At 38.1% G+C, this 16,202-nt stretch overlaps 1 protein-coding gene and 1 long non-coding RNA gene across 4 annotated transcripts in view; one reads left to right on the forward strand and one right to left on the reverse strand.

Moving 5' to 3' along the window:
* REV3L (REV3 like, DNA directed polymerase zeta catalytic subunit) overlaps positions 1–16,202 on the reverse strand; it is a 230,608-nt gene that overhangs the window by 203,742 nt on the left and 10,664 nt on the right. The gene's annotated exons all lie outside the window — the stretch shown is intronic.
* LOC307195302 overlaps positions 1–16,202 on the forward strand; it is a 54,982-nt gene that overhangs the window by 13,793 nt on the left and 24,987 nt on the right. The window contains exon 1 of one of the 3 annotated variants that reach the window (XR_013830776.1): positions 1,619–3,610. The exons of the other annotated variants lie outside the window; for them this stretch is intronic. This is a non-coding gene — a long non-coding RNA (uncharacterized lncRNA). Of the gene's footprint in view, positions 1–1,618; positions 3,611–16,202 lie in introns of those variants that run through there. 3 annotated transcript variants of the gene reach the window in all.

Genomic DNA, 16,202 nt, shown 5'->3' on the forward strand with positions numbered 1-16,202 from the left:
CTTTGGGACCACTTCTGATCGTTTCCCGGTTACTAGGTTAATTAGATCGATCTTCATTTTATAATAGGATGTATTCTCTACCTTCTAAAACTAGTTTTCCGTTTTATCAGTCTGCTAAGGCAAAAGTATCCCAACCACTTGCACATAAAGAAAAGCAGTTTATTACTTAAAACAAGACAGGAACACGACACCATACAAGGCAAAGCAGAAAATGACACATTTTAAAGAGATAACTGAAGATGATGAGGAGAATGAATTGGAGGTTAGATTAGGAACAAGAAAACCAGTTAAGAGGTTGTTGTAGTAATCTACCTGCTTGATTATGAGGGTCTGAACTAAGACAGTATGAAAGAAGAGGAGTCCTTAGTGGCTACTTCCACCATAATCCTTTCTATCACTGCCCTGGTACAACTCGGGGGTGGGTAAAGGACTCTCACTTGGAATTGATCTTGAACAGAGGGACTCAAGAACACAAGAAACACTTGTTTACTTCTGCAGACTTAGAGGTAAGGCTCCTACTGCCAAGCAGTCTCTTTTCCTGTTCCTTTCTTATTTGGAACATGGTTTACCAGCCTTCACATTGATTCTGTGAACTCCCTGATAAATTCTTGTTTTGCTTTAGTTAGCCCAAGTTGGTTCCTAGGGCTTACAATAAAAAACCTCTAATTGACACTGTATGTGATTTTTGAGGCACCTGTGGATAACCAGGTGGAGACTGTTAGAAATATGAAACTCGAATAGTGGTTCTCAAAGTGATGCATCAGCATTACCTGAGAACTTGTTAGAAATGTAAGTTCTCAGGCCCCGCCCCAGACTAACTGAATATGAAACTTGAGGAGTGGGGCCTGAGCAATCTGAATATCAGTAAGCCCTCTGGGTGATTCTAATGCAAACTATAGTTTGAGAACCAATTGAACTAGAGCTTAGAAGGGAGATTGGGGGTGGAGATAAAGATGTGTGAGTCAAATGAATGACAGTTGCTGTTGGGGGAATGAATAACCTCCCAGAAGAGTGGAAGAGAAGATAAGCCCCTGAAGTACATGAAATAATCGAAGAAATTGAGACTAGTGCCGTACAATCAAGGAAGGGGAAATTTAACAGAGGTGTCAGGTGCTATACAGAGGCCAAGGTGGATGAGAGAGCCAAGCGATAGGACTGACCATTAGAGGTTTTTGGTGTCAATTAAGGGAGAATTGGTACAGATAATGAAAATAAGTGGTGAGAGAACAAAGGCAAGAAAAAAACAAAGGATACTTTTTTGCAGTAGGTTGGGAGTGCAAGAAAGAAAGTTGAGGTAGATGTCTCAGTTTTTACTGCATAATAAACACTCTAAAACACAATGGCTTGAGACAGTAATTATTATTATAGCTCAAGTGTCTGAAGGTTGGCTGATCTCAGCTGGGCTTGCTCATATATCTGAAAGCCTAATGTGGGTTTTCCTCTGGGCTGGGTTCTGTTTCACATATCTGTCATCCTCCTGGGACTCTTTGGCTTGCCCTGAGCATGCCTTTCTCATGGAGATGGAAGAAGAGTTTCGTTTTGGGTTTTTTTTCACTGCAGCATTTTTTTAATTGAAGTATAGTTGGTGTACAATATTATATGTAAGTTACAGGTGAACAATATAGTGATTTACATTTTTTAAAGGCTATACTCCATTTATAGTTATTATACAATATTGGCTATATTCTCTGTGTTGTACAGTATATTCTTGTAGCTTATTTTATACATAATAGTTTGTACCTCTTAATCCCCAACCCCTATATTGCCCCTCCCCCTTCCCTCTCCCCACTGGTAACCACTAGTTCTCTATATCTGTCAGTCTGCTTTTTTTTAAACTATATTCACTAGTTTGTTGTATTTTTTAGATTCCACATATAAGTGATATACAGTATCTGTCTTTCTCTGACATTTCATTTGGCATAATGCTAAAGTCCATCCATGTTGCTTCAAATGGAAAAATTTCATTCTTTTTTTATGGCTGAGTAGTATTCCATTGGATGTATATACCACATCTTTATCCATTCATTTGTTGATGGACACTTAGGTTGCTCCCATATCTTGGCAATTGTAAATAATGCTGCTGTGAACATTGGGGTACATGTATCTTTTCCAATTAGTGTTTTTGTTTTTTTCAGATGTTTTTGTTTTCTTCTTGTCTGGAAGAAGAGTTTTAAGAGGGCAAGCAGAAACATACAAGGCTTCTTGAGGCCTAGACTCCAAACTGACACACTGGCACTTCTGCCTCTGCCTCATATTGGACAGAGCAGGTTGTGTGACCAAGCCCAGATTCAAGGGGGTGGGAAATAGAATTCACCTTTTAGAGAAGCTGCAAAGTGACATGGCAAAGGGCATGAGTTCACACAGGGGTGGAGAATTGGGACCATTAAAACCATTAATACTTGGATCAGCAGTAATGCTTGACTGCTGGGAAGCAGTGGTAGGAACAGAGACAGCTGGTGCAGGCAACCACCTTGGTTTGACTGTGTAGGAGAGGCCTGGGGAGGAGTTGGGGAGGAGGGCATAGTTGAAATGACTAGGGGTCCAGATTGTACAAGGAAGCAGGTGAAACCAGAAGGTGAATTGGGAGGCAGAAGATGAACAATTATGCATTTTCATTGGAAGAGGTGGAAGTTCACAGAGAAGAAACAGAATTTATAGTCTTGGAAGAATAGTTTTGTGATAGTGGGGTTAAAAATCCAATTTCATGAGACAGAACTGGAGCTAAATTTAAAGCAAGAGCTCTGGAGACAAGGTACCTAGTTTTGCATTCTAGTTATGTGATCTTGGTCAAATAATTAAATTTCTGTATTACTTAGATTTTTTTTTTTTGGTAAAACATGAATAATAATTGTTCTTACCTCATAGGGTTACTGTGAGGATTAAGTGAAATAAACTATATGAAGTACCTAGAACAGTATGTCTGGTGTTTACTATGTTTTATTATTTTAAATACCACTTACATGTATCTATAATCAATAAATGTGAATACTTTAGAGAATATTACTTGAAAGACAGTGGCAAGTATACATTGTGTGTTCTGCCTTAGCTAACAAATGCTGTGTCTGGAAAATACATACACAGTTAGCTACCTGTTGAAGTTGGAACTCATGCAGCCTTTACCACTTAAGGTTGTTTTCTTTACTGTTACTACAAGAAAATAATTATCATGCTCAAGTCATATGTCTCCTCATTTCCCCCTAGGTGACCATGCTTTGGGATTTTCATAGTTTGAGTAATTCCTCTGGGCTCTACCACCCAGCAAGTTAAAGAGGACAAGATTCCTCCCTGGGGATTGTGGTTCTGGGAATGTGAGCAGCTTGTTTTCATGAGAGCTGCACCCAGACGGGACCTACTGTTAGGAGCTGTTGTGTGGGTGGCTGTGTTGTTTTTAGTTGTTTCTTCCATCCTACACTGTTGTTTATATATAAAGATTTTTGAAAAGTGAATGTTTTACAGGGCTGTTTTGCTTATACAAAGAAAATTAAAACAATTTCAAAGTAATTACTTGTGTTTTATATTTTTCTCTTTTAAAATAAAGTATTCATTGATATTGCCTGGAAAGAAAATGAAGACCAAAGACATGGCTACACTCTTAATGTTTTAAAATAAGGTAATGTTATTCTCTGTTTGAATGGAGCCTTCTAAGGAATGACCACAGTCTCATACACAGTCGACTTAAATGCATTCTTTATCTTTAAAAGGAAGCAGAATAGGATCATTGAATAAATCACATGTGTTCACAGCCTTGTCTGATGAAATCATATACTACACAAACACATTATTCTCTAGTCAGGAGGGTAAGGGGACATTTGAAGTGGGGCTTGCCCTGGCGGAAACCTTTTTTTGTTTAAAAAATAGTGCAGTGAAAGACCACACAGTAGATGATAACAGAAAATATCTTCCATGCCTTCCTCTACCTTTATACTTTCTCATTCTCCTTTGTTCTCTAAGGACATCTGTTGTAATGATTATTTGGTATAACTCGTAGGTACATAGCAGAAGGCATATCATATTTCATTTATTATTTTGTCTATTATAATTATTGCTCTCTTTTACATCATGACATTGTAGGTTTTTAAAATATTTTGTTTATAAAATATATGAAAGATGTTATAGGAAATTTATTAGTTGGCTGTAGATATCTAAAGAGTAAATGTTTTAACTGAATTTAATAAAATTATATTTTAGGAAGTCTAGCATACTTTTATCAAGCTACATCTTAAAGAGATAAATATACTGAAAGATGAATTTCATTTTCCTTTTTTACATCAATTGCAATGTTTTGTTTTTTTTACTTAGGCATTTGAAAGATTCTTAATTATAAGCAACATTGATAGGAGATTTTGGAGGCTTTAAAATAGGTCCATTATTTCAAATGTTTTCAACATTTTGTTAGCTGATTTGCTGTCTATATTATGGATGCAATTCAAAATTCAAGTTTTTACTTCTTATTAGGTGTTCTTATATTGCCTTCCAATTTTGCCCTAGGTTGATCCCCTGAGGAATTTTGAAATTTATGTTTGAAAGGGTTTTTTTTAATGAAATGCAGTATTTTTATTTGAAAGAATTTCAAATAAATGTTATTTTTATTATGAAAATGTCAAACATACACAAAAGTAGAGCAAATAGTATGACAAACCCCCAAGTTATGTCTGAACTTTAAGTGATAAGTTAGTACAGGTACTACACTACATTTGTTAATGCAACATGTTCAGGGACTCAAGAAATGCTTGTGGCTTACTGCACACTTGAAAGAAGTTGTATAAATCAATTTTTTAAAAATATTCAGTCATTTCCCAATCTATAACAGATTGTATTTCAAATGTTTGTTGGTCGTTAGCCAATTTTTGGACCTACAAATGTGTTTCTCATAGAAACAATCTTGAAATGGCTATTAGCTTTTCAGGCTAGCTCTCAGTAATTTATCTAATTCACAGTTAAGGGAACCCAAACACCATTTTTAACATCATTTCAGTGAGAAAATGCTTCCTTTGAAGCATTTGAAGTCCTAGGGAACAGCACCACCCATCTTCCCTTCCACTAAGTATGGGAGATACGGGAGCAGAGTCAGAAGACTATAGTGAAGATTCACATCCATGATGCGTCTTCAACAAAAGTAGCAGGAACTCAGAGAGGACAGTAGGAGTGTGGGGATGGGAGTGCACTCTGTACATTCCATTCTGAAATGATTTACTGTTTCCTCTGCCAGTGGAGTTTGTTTTTATCCTTTTTTTTTTTTAAGAACTTTTTATTTAAAAAAAAACACCTTCACAAATACTCTGTTGTATCCAAAGTTTTCATTTTACAGACTTTTTTAAAAGCAGGCTTCTGGTTATTTTATTCTTTGAGTAAGTTTCTGACATGGGGGGAAATTATTTTCACTGGCTGAGATATGCCTAAGACAACAGGAAAAGATTCCTGACTAGTAAAACATAAAATTGGAGTATAAACATAGGTACTAAACTGCAAATAAGTCAGGTTGTTGGAATAATGTATATAGTGAACTTACAAGTATTATTAACCTTTTAGAGTATCTGGGAATGACAAATGAAAGCACGGTTTTGTCATGCCAACCTATACTCTCATTCTTCTAAATTGACCTTACATTCCTACACTCCCAGGCTCTTATCCTGGCAGCTATTATAGGCTCCAGTCTTACCTCCTCTCTAGAGAACGTGTATGCTTGTGAGTGACTTGACAGCAGGCCCCCAATGCTAGCTAGCCTCATTTTCCAGAGGTAGTAATGCCAGTACCCATATATACAAAGAAAATCAAACATCCTTTGTGATGAGTCCACTGAAGGTCCCACAGCATGATGTGCCACAACTTCACTCCGACCCACGCTCCCAGAAGATAAAGAGGGTCCTGCTGTGGGTCGAGTACTGAGCTAACAAGGTGCTTTACATATGTTACTGTATTAGTCCTCATAGTAACTCTGAGGGATAGGGGTGCTGTCCTCATTTTACAGATGAGGAAAATTTCCAAGAACTAGTTAGCACTGAAGTTAGTGAGTGGCTGGATTCAAACTGGGTTCAAACCACTATGAGGGGAATGAACCCACATATCCCTCATTTGAACTTGCCCACCAAACCAGCTAAGGGAAGAAAACCAAAAAGCCGTCTCTGAGTTAGCTTTACACTTAACCAGCAACTCTTAGAACTGTGGTTCCTCTGCCTGGGGGACCTGGGCCCTGCAGCTCCCGGAGCTAGCTCATATCCTCAAGATCCCCCCAAATCCAGGGTAAGCATGTCTCGCCTCAGCCCTTCTGAAGTCAGGTAAATGCCTTGCCATTATCACTAGGCTCCTGCAGCTGGAAACCCAATCATCTCTAACGCAGATGAGGAAACTGGAGCTTGATATTAAGGCACGGCTCCAGAAGAACCCTTCAACTGGAGTCCCTCCCTGCCTACTGATGGTGCTGAGAGTGCCAGAGGACAGGCTCCCCTGCCAACCAGCGTAACTCGGGAAAATCTGCGTGAAGATATAGTAGTTGAGAGGAAAAGAAATAAAATTCAAGAACTGGAGTTGTCAGGTGATCCTGCAAAGGAGCCTCTAGGCCCACAGATGTTTCATCTGCATTAATAACTTCTCCAGTAACTTCAAAGATAGCTACTTCTAGATCTCTGAATTCCTAACCACTGATGGAGAGTCTAAATTTAAGATATCAGGCTCAGAAACTCCCAGAAATAGCCTAGGGCAGTCTCAAAATATGTCCCTGGGAACTCGTTAAAAATGCAAATTAATGAACCCATCTCAGGCTTACTGAATCAAAAGTGGGGTCCAGGAATCTCTGTTTTAACAAGCCCTCCAGGTGATCCTGGTATTCACTAAGGTTTGAAAACCACTGGCCTAGGAAGATGAAGGATGATCCCAGGTTCTCCACATTAACCTAGAATTAACCTGCAACAGCTACCTGAGGTTAGATTCTACCCTCCCACCTCCCACCCACCTCTAACCAGTGCTGTGGTTAGAGTCGGGTGACTCTCTCAACCAAGACTAACTGCCTGGTTGCTCATTTTTTCCCTTGAAAACTCCAAGGAAAATTTTGGGTAGACAGCAGATGACTGAATTGAAATTTTAAAACTCATTGTTTATGATAGGGGAATTGGAAATAACTTAAATGTCTATTAATAGGGATTTGATTAAAAACAAATTCTAGGGCTTCCCTGGTGGCGCAGTGGTTGAGAGTCTGCCTGCCAATGCAGGGTACACGGGTTCGTGCCCCAGTCCGGGAAGATCCCACATGCCGCGGAGCGGCTGGGCCCGTGAGCCATGGCCGCTGAGCCTGCGCGTCCGGAGCCTGTGCTCCGCAACGGGAGAGGCCACAACAGTGAGAGGCCCGCGTACCGCAAAAAACAAAACAAAACAAAACAAAAATTCTATGAGGATTGGGACCAATGCTGACCAATACTACGTTCGCTATATTCTCATTGCCTAATACAGCATTAGTATTCAATATTCATTAATTGAATGAATAAGTGAATATATATTCATATACCTTCAAATGCTGAAGTACAATGCAGCCTTTAAAAAAGTTTTCTAATAGCAATCTCATTCCCACATATTTACCCCAAAACCTGAAAGCCAATGTTTATAGCAACTTTATAATCGCCCAAAACTGGAAACAACCCAAATGTCCTTCACCTGGTGAATGGATCAGGAGGGGACTGCATTTGAGGAAGTAGTTGAGGGCACCTCATTTTACATATTGTTTTAATTATAAGAATATATTTGTGTATTATATAATTAATAAACAACATTTTATAGACTGGCAGGATAAACACCCAAAATGTCAATAGTAGTTATCTCTGGTTGGTAGGATGACAAGTGATGTTTTTTTTATAGAAAAATTTTATAGAAAAATTAATTTTGAATTTTTCTATATAAACAGGTTATGCTTTTATAACTAGAATAAAAAACAAGTTATTTTAAAAGTGGGGAGTGGGAAACCCAGGAAGCATGACACATGAAAAATTTATACAAATTAAAAACGTGGGGGACTTCCCTGGCAGTCCAGTAGTGAAGACACCGCACTTCCATTGCAAGGGGCATGGGTTCCTGCTCGGGGAACTAGATCCCTCATGCCACATGGTGTGGCCCAAAACAAAAAAGGAAAAGAGAAAGTTATAAAAATATCCAAAGCAAAGTTTCACTGGAAAAAGAATTTGTATACTCCCTCCTCAAATTTAATGTCCCTACAGATTACCTGGAGTACTTGTTAAAATGCAGATTCTGATTCCAAGGATTTGAATTTCTAACAAGCTCCTGGTCCACAGAGCACTTGAACAACAGGCTGTAACACTGTGTTGTCAAAAGAACAGCCACTAACTAGCCACATATGCACTTGAAATGTGACTAGTCCAAATTGAGGTGTACAAGTGTAAAATACACACTGGATTTTGAAGACTTAACACACACACCAAAAATGTAAAATATCTTAATTATATTAATTACATATTGAAACAATATTTTTGGATATATGGCATTAAATGATATATTAAAATTAATTTAAGCCTGTTTCTTTTAATTGTTTTAAAATGGCTACCAGAATATTTTAAATTACATTTGTGGTTTGTATTTTTTGGCTTGTATTTTATTTTTATTGGACAGCACTGATCTAGAATAACTATTAACAGGATTTTACTTCACTCTGGGTCTTAAATCACTAAAATAATGCAGGAAAAGGATTAACACCTCATTAATGACCAAATTGGCAACTTTTGTATATTATTCATTAAGTAAACATCCTTAGGATTCTTAAAATCTATAGGTAGAGGTTGAGACAAATAGAAATCATAGAATTTTAGATCAGAAAAGAAACTTTAAGGTCATCAAGTTCAAACACCCTGGCTTATGGAATTATATATCAATTTGACAAAGATGTATTCAGTATTTAATATCTGTAAGTACTGAATAGGTACTTACATGATGGACAAGTAAGTAAGGTGAGCGCCTACCCTGGAGAAGCTGAGAATGATGGTAGTGGTCTGTAATGGCACCCCATTAGGCATGTGGACAGAGTTCTCTCAGACACAGAGGCAGAGGCCAACACAGACTCCATTTTCCTGAGGAAGATCTAACAAGCTCCAAACAAAGAAGCTTACTTGGGCTGGCTCTAAGTTTCCCCAGGTTTTATAGCTTCTGTTTGATATCAATGATGCACATAAGGCTTTAGGATTAGACGTGTATTTAAATAATCAACATAAGGCATGCTCTCTCCTCTTTCACACAAAATAGATGCACTATTATCAGAAAGCAAGGAAATTTAAACCTGAGAAACTTTGGAAGTTTGAACATGGTTGATGGAAGCAGAATGAAATTTGGAGTGCAGCACAGCCAACCTTCAATTACATGTGCAAATGAGAGGCGAATAAAACAAGATGCTCAGTTCAGCAATTATTTTTTAAAACTTATTTATAAGGAATATTTTATATCGGGGCATTATGACTGAAATTTTTTCTTATTTGTTACATTTCCTTTCTGTGAAGGAATGAAAAGACAAATTTAGGATAAATAATAAAGCATTTCAGTGAGCTATAAAAATTCTTTTTACTTCAAGTGGTAACATGGGCTGAAAATATGAATAGCCTTTACAATTTTTTTTACTTTAAAATCTGGGTCCTTCCCCCCCATAATATTTCAAGCATTAATAAGGTAGTGCTTCTTTAAATCAGGTTGCTTTGGTATGCATTCTTAACCTATAGAGAAGCAGCTTCAGAGGACAAGCTTCCCTCAGTACATCCACAGAACCAAAGGCCCTCATGATCATGGGTTGGATCTAATCTGAACATTTATTTGTATTACTCATTTTCAACCAATATTTTTAAAACTGCCCATCTGGAAAAAGTCAAACCTACCTGAGAATTGCTGGACAGCCCTTGCCCAAGAGTAAAAAACTGCCTAAAGCCATTTAAAACCAAAACTTGAACTAAGCAGAATAAATAGTTCTGCCTAAGAATTGTAACTACATTCCCCTGTCTTTGAGAGTAATTGGAGGGACTTCCCTGGTGGTGAAGTGGTTAAGAATCCACCTGCCAATGCAGGGGACACAGGTTCAGAGCCCTGGTCCAGGAAGATCCCACATGCCAGGGAGCAGCTAAGCCTGTGCGCCACAACTACTGAGCCTGCGCTCTAGAGCCTGTGAGCCACAGCTACTCAGCCCGCATTCCACAATTGCTGAAGCCTGCGCACCTAGAGGCCGAGCTCCACAGCAAGAGAAGCCACCGCAATGAGAAGCCTGCGCACCGCAATGAAGAGTAGCCCCTGCTCGCAGCAACTAGAGAAAGCCAGCGCGCAGCAACGAAGACCCAAGGCAGCCAAAAATTTAAAAAACAAAAGAGTAATTGGAACAGCATATTTAGAACCCAGAATGTTTGCTTAAGAACCAGCAAGTTAATTTGGTTAATTTTGCCTCATTCACACCAAAAGGTAGAGTGTATTGAGTCTTCAGTTGGCTTTAAATATTCCTAATGATTTTTTAAAAATCTTATTCCCAAACATGAGCAGCAATTATTACAGGAAGTGGCCTCATCTTCTTAAATAATAATCTGCCATCCCCCCACATACAAAGGGAAAACCCATTACGACATCATTTAAAAATGTATCTGTTGTAAAGACACCTGTTCTTTGGATCAACATGCTGGGGGTGCAGGAGGTACCCATCTTGGAATATCGACACGGAGAGATCCTGAATTAGGGGTATTTGGGATGATGAGACATTTACAAAAGGTTTAGATTCTGGAAAAATATATACCTGTAAGTGTAGTCCAATAATGTGGTAATTTAGGTATGAATTCTTTTTTTCTCAAATACAGAGTTTTAGGAGAAGATGTTTTAGGAGAACCAACACACTGCTCATGTCTTGTATAATACCAAGCTTGCTTTGCTATTTTCCTGAGTTGCATCAATAGAAGAAATATAAAATGATAATTAGTCTCCTTGCCACCTCATCAGAGGTTTTATAAATTTATAATTTTGGCATGTTTATGACACAACTTGCACCCTTATTTATTTCAGATGATTTTATTAGCTGGTATCTGCAGGCTATGAAAAAAAAACTCACTTATCTTTTCTAAGCTTTCCACATCAGTTGGTCATTAGAAAATTCATGGTCTTTTTGGAAAAATTCTAACATTCCAGCCTCTTAAATAAGTATTTTTTTCCCTCTATGACATTAATTTCTTCCCTTAAGTTTTTACTCCAGCTATAATCTTAGAGTACAGGTAAATGGGAAATACACATAATAATAACTGCATTTAAATTTATAATGTGCTGAATCTCTTTTGAAGGTAGTCTTGTAATAAAGAAGGAATTCAAAACAGAGAACCTCAATCTAGTTTCTGCGAAAACATAAGAAAGCTACAAATCTGCCAACATTTCATTCACACTGAGCTATACATTTCCTAGGTACATCTACCTTCACTAGCAGGCAGAATTTTCTTTCTCTCTCCAGAATAGAATATGGATAATAAAGATAGATAGACATTGATAATTACTTGGCTTCAAAATTATGCTTTCTTCATGTACATAGATTCAGGAGCAAAATGTTTAGAGAACTGTTTCAAATGTATTGTGGGTTGTGAAGACCAACTTCATTCGCTTACTCTCCTAATCCACTGTTTCATACCTTCTCCTCCTCAAGCCACCAATAGCTCCTTCCCTCTTTCCTTTTCAGCCCTTGTGTCCTATTTCACTGAGAAATAGGAGTAATCAGAGAAGAATATCCACAGATCCCCTGGCCACCAGCACAGTCACCTGCCAGTATCTGTGCATATTCTCTGCCTTCCTTCCTTGGAATGAAACATACCAAGCTATGTATCTCTGCAGCTTGTGCACTAGATCCTATCCCTTCCCCCCTACTCAAAGACAGTGAATCAGCAACCTTCCCCTCTCCTGCATCATCATTCCCACCTTCCCTACTGGCTCATTTGCATAAACTGCTACCACTTTGGTGGAAGCAGCTCTCAGCGCTCTTCCTGGATTCTTGCAGTAGCCTCCTGAGTGGTCTCCTTCTTTCAGCCCTTGCTCCCCTTCAATCTGTACTCACCTCAACAGCCAGAATGCTTCTGTGAAAATCCAAAATCTTGCTGCTCCTTTGCACAAAACCCTCCACAGGCTTCACATCTCACCGAGGGTAAAAGCTAAAGTCCCTACCAAGGCTTTCAAGGCCCTATTTGGTCTTCCCTGCCCTCGGCCTCCCCTTACCCTCTAACTCAATCTTCTGCTTTTCTCCCTGGGCTCTTCCTGCACGAGCCGCAGGGACCTCTTCATCTTCCCTCCAACACCAGGCACACTCATGCCACTTGTACCAGATTTTTACATGGTTCATTCCCTTATTTTCTTTTGATCTTTCCTCAAACATCACCTTCTCAATAAGGCCTTTCCTGTCCACTCTATAAAATTACAACTGCCCCTCCCCCACCCCACCTTCCTTGTTCTATTTTTCACTTATTCCATGTGGTGAAATACTATGTATTTTCACTTGTTAATTGTTGTTTATAGTCTGTCTGCCCCCACCCCAAGCAAAATCCATGAGTGGATGAGACTTTTTTTCCTTTTTACTTCCCCCCCATATTCCTGGTATATTCCTGAAACAGTAAATGCTCAATAAATATTTATTGAAAGTATGACTCTGTCTTTATGAGAACGTAACTGGAAAAGGACGTGGGAGTATTAGTCGTGCTGACTAAAATTTTAAAATCTATTTCACCAATTCTATTTTACAGATTTATAATTTAAATATACTTTTAGCTTCAGTTGGTTCTCTATAGGCATTTCTTTTCATTTAGAGGTATTATGGGACTCTCGTATACTTTAAGAGAAATATACTGTGGAAAAAAAAGGTATGTATCAATTCCTTTTGAACTCTCATATCTTTCGATAGCTTGCTATTTAAATTTTTTTTTAATTCAATTCAGACATTCAAGTATTTACACTTATTTTTTTATGGTCCCTAATCAAAGATGATCTGCTATAAATTTCCCTCTAAGCACTGCTTTATGTGCATTGTACAAATTTTGATATGTTGTATTTTCATTATTATTCAGTTCAAAATACTTTCTTGTAATTTCTTATTTGACCTATGGGCTATTTAAAATTATGTTAACTTCTAGATATTTGGGGATTTTGCACATGTTTATATTGACTTCTAATTTAATTCTATTTTATGGTCAGAAACCGTAGTTTTAAATTTCATTTTAATTTTTTTGAGACTTGCTCTACGGCCCAGCAAATAATCTTTCTTGGTGAATGTTCTGTGTGCACTTGAAAAGAAATGCGTATCCTGAAGTTTTCAGATAGGGCGTTCTATATATGTTAATTAGACTAAGTTGGTTGATTGTGTTATAAAAGTCATGTTTATCTCTTCAGATTTTCTGTCTATTTGTTCTATCAATTATTTTGTTAGTCAAACAGGAGTAGAAATCTGTTAGTGTGAATTTGTCTATATCTCCCTTTGGTTTTATTAGTTTTTACTTCTTGTATTTTGAAGCTCTATTATTAAGTGAATGCATATTTAGAATTGTTATATATCTTTCTGATGATTGACTCTTCTATTATTATGAAACATCCCTCTTTATTTTTGGTAATATTCTTTGACCTAAAGTATACTTTAATATTAATATAGCCATTTCAGTTTTCTTATAATTAGTGTTTATATTGTCTGTATTTTTCAGTCCTTTTAATCTATATGTTTAAAATGTATTTCTCATAGACAGTATACAGTTAGGTCTTGCTTTATTTTCCAGTGAGATTTCTCTGCCTTTTGATTGATGCGCTTAGTCCATTTACAGCTACTATAATTATCGATATGGTTGATTTAAGTCTGCTCTCTTGCTCTTTGTTTTCTATTTATCCCATCTGTTTTAAGTTCTTTTTTCCTGCCTTCTTTTGGGATATTTGAATATTTTTAAATCATTCTATCTTCTCTATTGTTTATTAGTTATGCCTCTGTTTTAGCTTTTTAAGGGTTACTTTAGGGTAAAACACATATCTTTAACTTACCACAGTCTACCTTCAAATAATATTATATCAATACTATTCACCTTACAATAGTATACTTCCATTTCTCCCTTCCAATCCTCTGTGTTTTTGTTGTCATTTTACTTCTGCATATGTTTTATACACGCACAGTACACTGTGATTATTTCTGTTTTAAATAGTTAATAATCTTTTTAAAATTTATTTTATTTTTTGGCTGCACCACACACCTTGTGGGCTCTTAGTTCCCTGACCAGGGATTGAACCCAGGCCCAAGCAGTGAAAGCACGGAGTCCTAACCACTGGACCACCAGGGAATTCCCTAAAATTTATTTTATATTTATCCATATGTATACCATTTCCAATGTTCATTCCTTTGTGTGTATTCAATTTTCCATCTGGTATTATTTTCTTCACACTGAAGAATTTTCTTTACCATTTTTTGTAGTCCAGGTCTGTTGGTGACAAATTCTCTCACTTTTGTTTGTCAGAAAGGGTCTTTTTTTTTTTTCCAGTTTTTAAATTCTTTAATTTGTTTCAAAGTTAAACCCAAGACACATTGACTTCATAGGAAATCCACTAAGAAATGTTTTTCTAGGCTGAACACCTCTTTTCCTTTAGTCTCCCCCAAGAGAGCATGTACATGTTAATTACTTTCATTTTATAATCACTGCTGTCCCACCACTATACCAAGATCACCTAAACTGTGTGTGTAGTATTCTGAATGTTCTTAGTTATACCCTAATTTCACTAACTGCAAAAGATTTTCTGGGATAGCCTGTCACTTGAATTCTTTGGCTACTTTTGAAGATGAAGTCCAAAGAACTCTCAAATGATTCTCCTTTGGCGGGGGAGGGGGGGCGCTGCTGGTGGTATTTTATAGGCATTAGCAACTGGCACCTGGGGCTGTGCTGATCCCATCGGGCATCACTGGGAGGCAACCTATAAAACCAAAGAATCACTTGGTGCAGCAGCCAACTAAGTGACTCAAAACTGAAGGTTAAATTTAAAGAAAAAACTAATTCAGAGAAAAAATGGTAATCCTAGAGGAACTCACTCTAAGCAATAAATCATTATGTGTGTGTGTGTGTCTAAGGCACAACCAGAATGGTAATCGAGAGGAACTCATTCTAAGCAATCAGTCATTATGCCTATGTGTGTGTGTGTGTGTGTGTAAGGCACAACCAGATCAATTCAGTGCAGCCTGGTAGGTCCCAGATGACTCTCCTTTTCAGGAGACTGTGATCTGAGGGAGCAGAATCTGGCAAGTGGCCAGTACCAGTAAAGAGCAGCCATGGCAACATTTATATTCAACCCCCCTCTGCAGTCAAACCTACAGGTTCTGGAATTCCCTGGCGGTCCAGTGGTTAGGACTCATCACTCTCACTGCCAAGGGCCAGGGTTCAATCCCTGGTTGAGGAACTAAGATCCCACAAGCTGTGTGGCACAGCTTTAAAATAAAACAAAAACAGAGGGACTTCTCTGGTGGCGCAGTGGTTAAGAATCCACCTGCCAGTGCACGGCACACGGGTTCGAGCCCTGGTCCGGGAAGATCCCATATGCCGTGGAGCAACTAAGCCCGTGCGCCACAACTACTGAGCCTGCGCTCTGGAGCCCGTGAACCACAACTACTGAGCCTGCGTGCCTAGAGCCCGTGCTCCGCCAAGGAGAAGCCCGCACACGGCAATAAAGAGTAGCCCCTGCTCGCTGCAACTAGAGAAAGCCTGCACACAGCAATGAAGACCCAACGCAGCCAAAAATAAAACAAAATAATTAATTTAAAAAAAAAACAAAACAGAAACAAACCTACAGGTTCACTTGGGTCCCACAGAGCAGTCAAGTCCACTCAGAAGCAGACTATAACCCAGCGGGTAGACTTTCCCACTTGCCAACACATCCAGAAAGGGTCTTTCTTTTGCTTTCATTTTCAAGGTTACATTTTCTGTATAAAGAATTCTAAGTTGATGATGTTTATTTATTTGCATGTTGGTTTGCTTTCAGCACTTGTCTTCTGGCTTGCTTTGTTTCTGATGAAAAATTGGTAATCATTCTTATTTCTGTTCCCCTCTATGTAATATATCTTTTTTTCCTCTGGCTGCTTTTAAGATTTTCTCTTTATTGTTGGTTTATGGCAACTTAATTATGGTGTTCCTTGGTGTGATGATCTTGTGTTTATCCCTCTCGGGGGTTACTGAATTTCTTCAATCTGTGACTTAATGGTTCTC

This window comes from Stenella coeruleoalba (assembly GCF_951394435.1).
Source record: "Stenella coeruleoalba genome assembly, chromosome: 12".
Classification (NCBI taxonomy): Eukaryota; Metazoa; Chordata; class Mammalia; order Artiodactyla; family Delphinidae; genus Stenella; species Stenella coeruleoalba.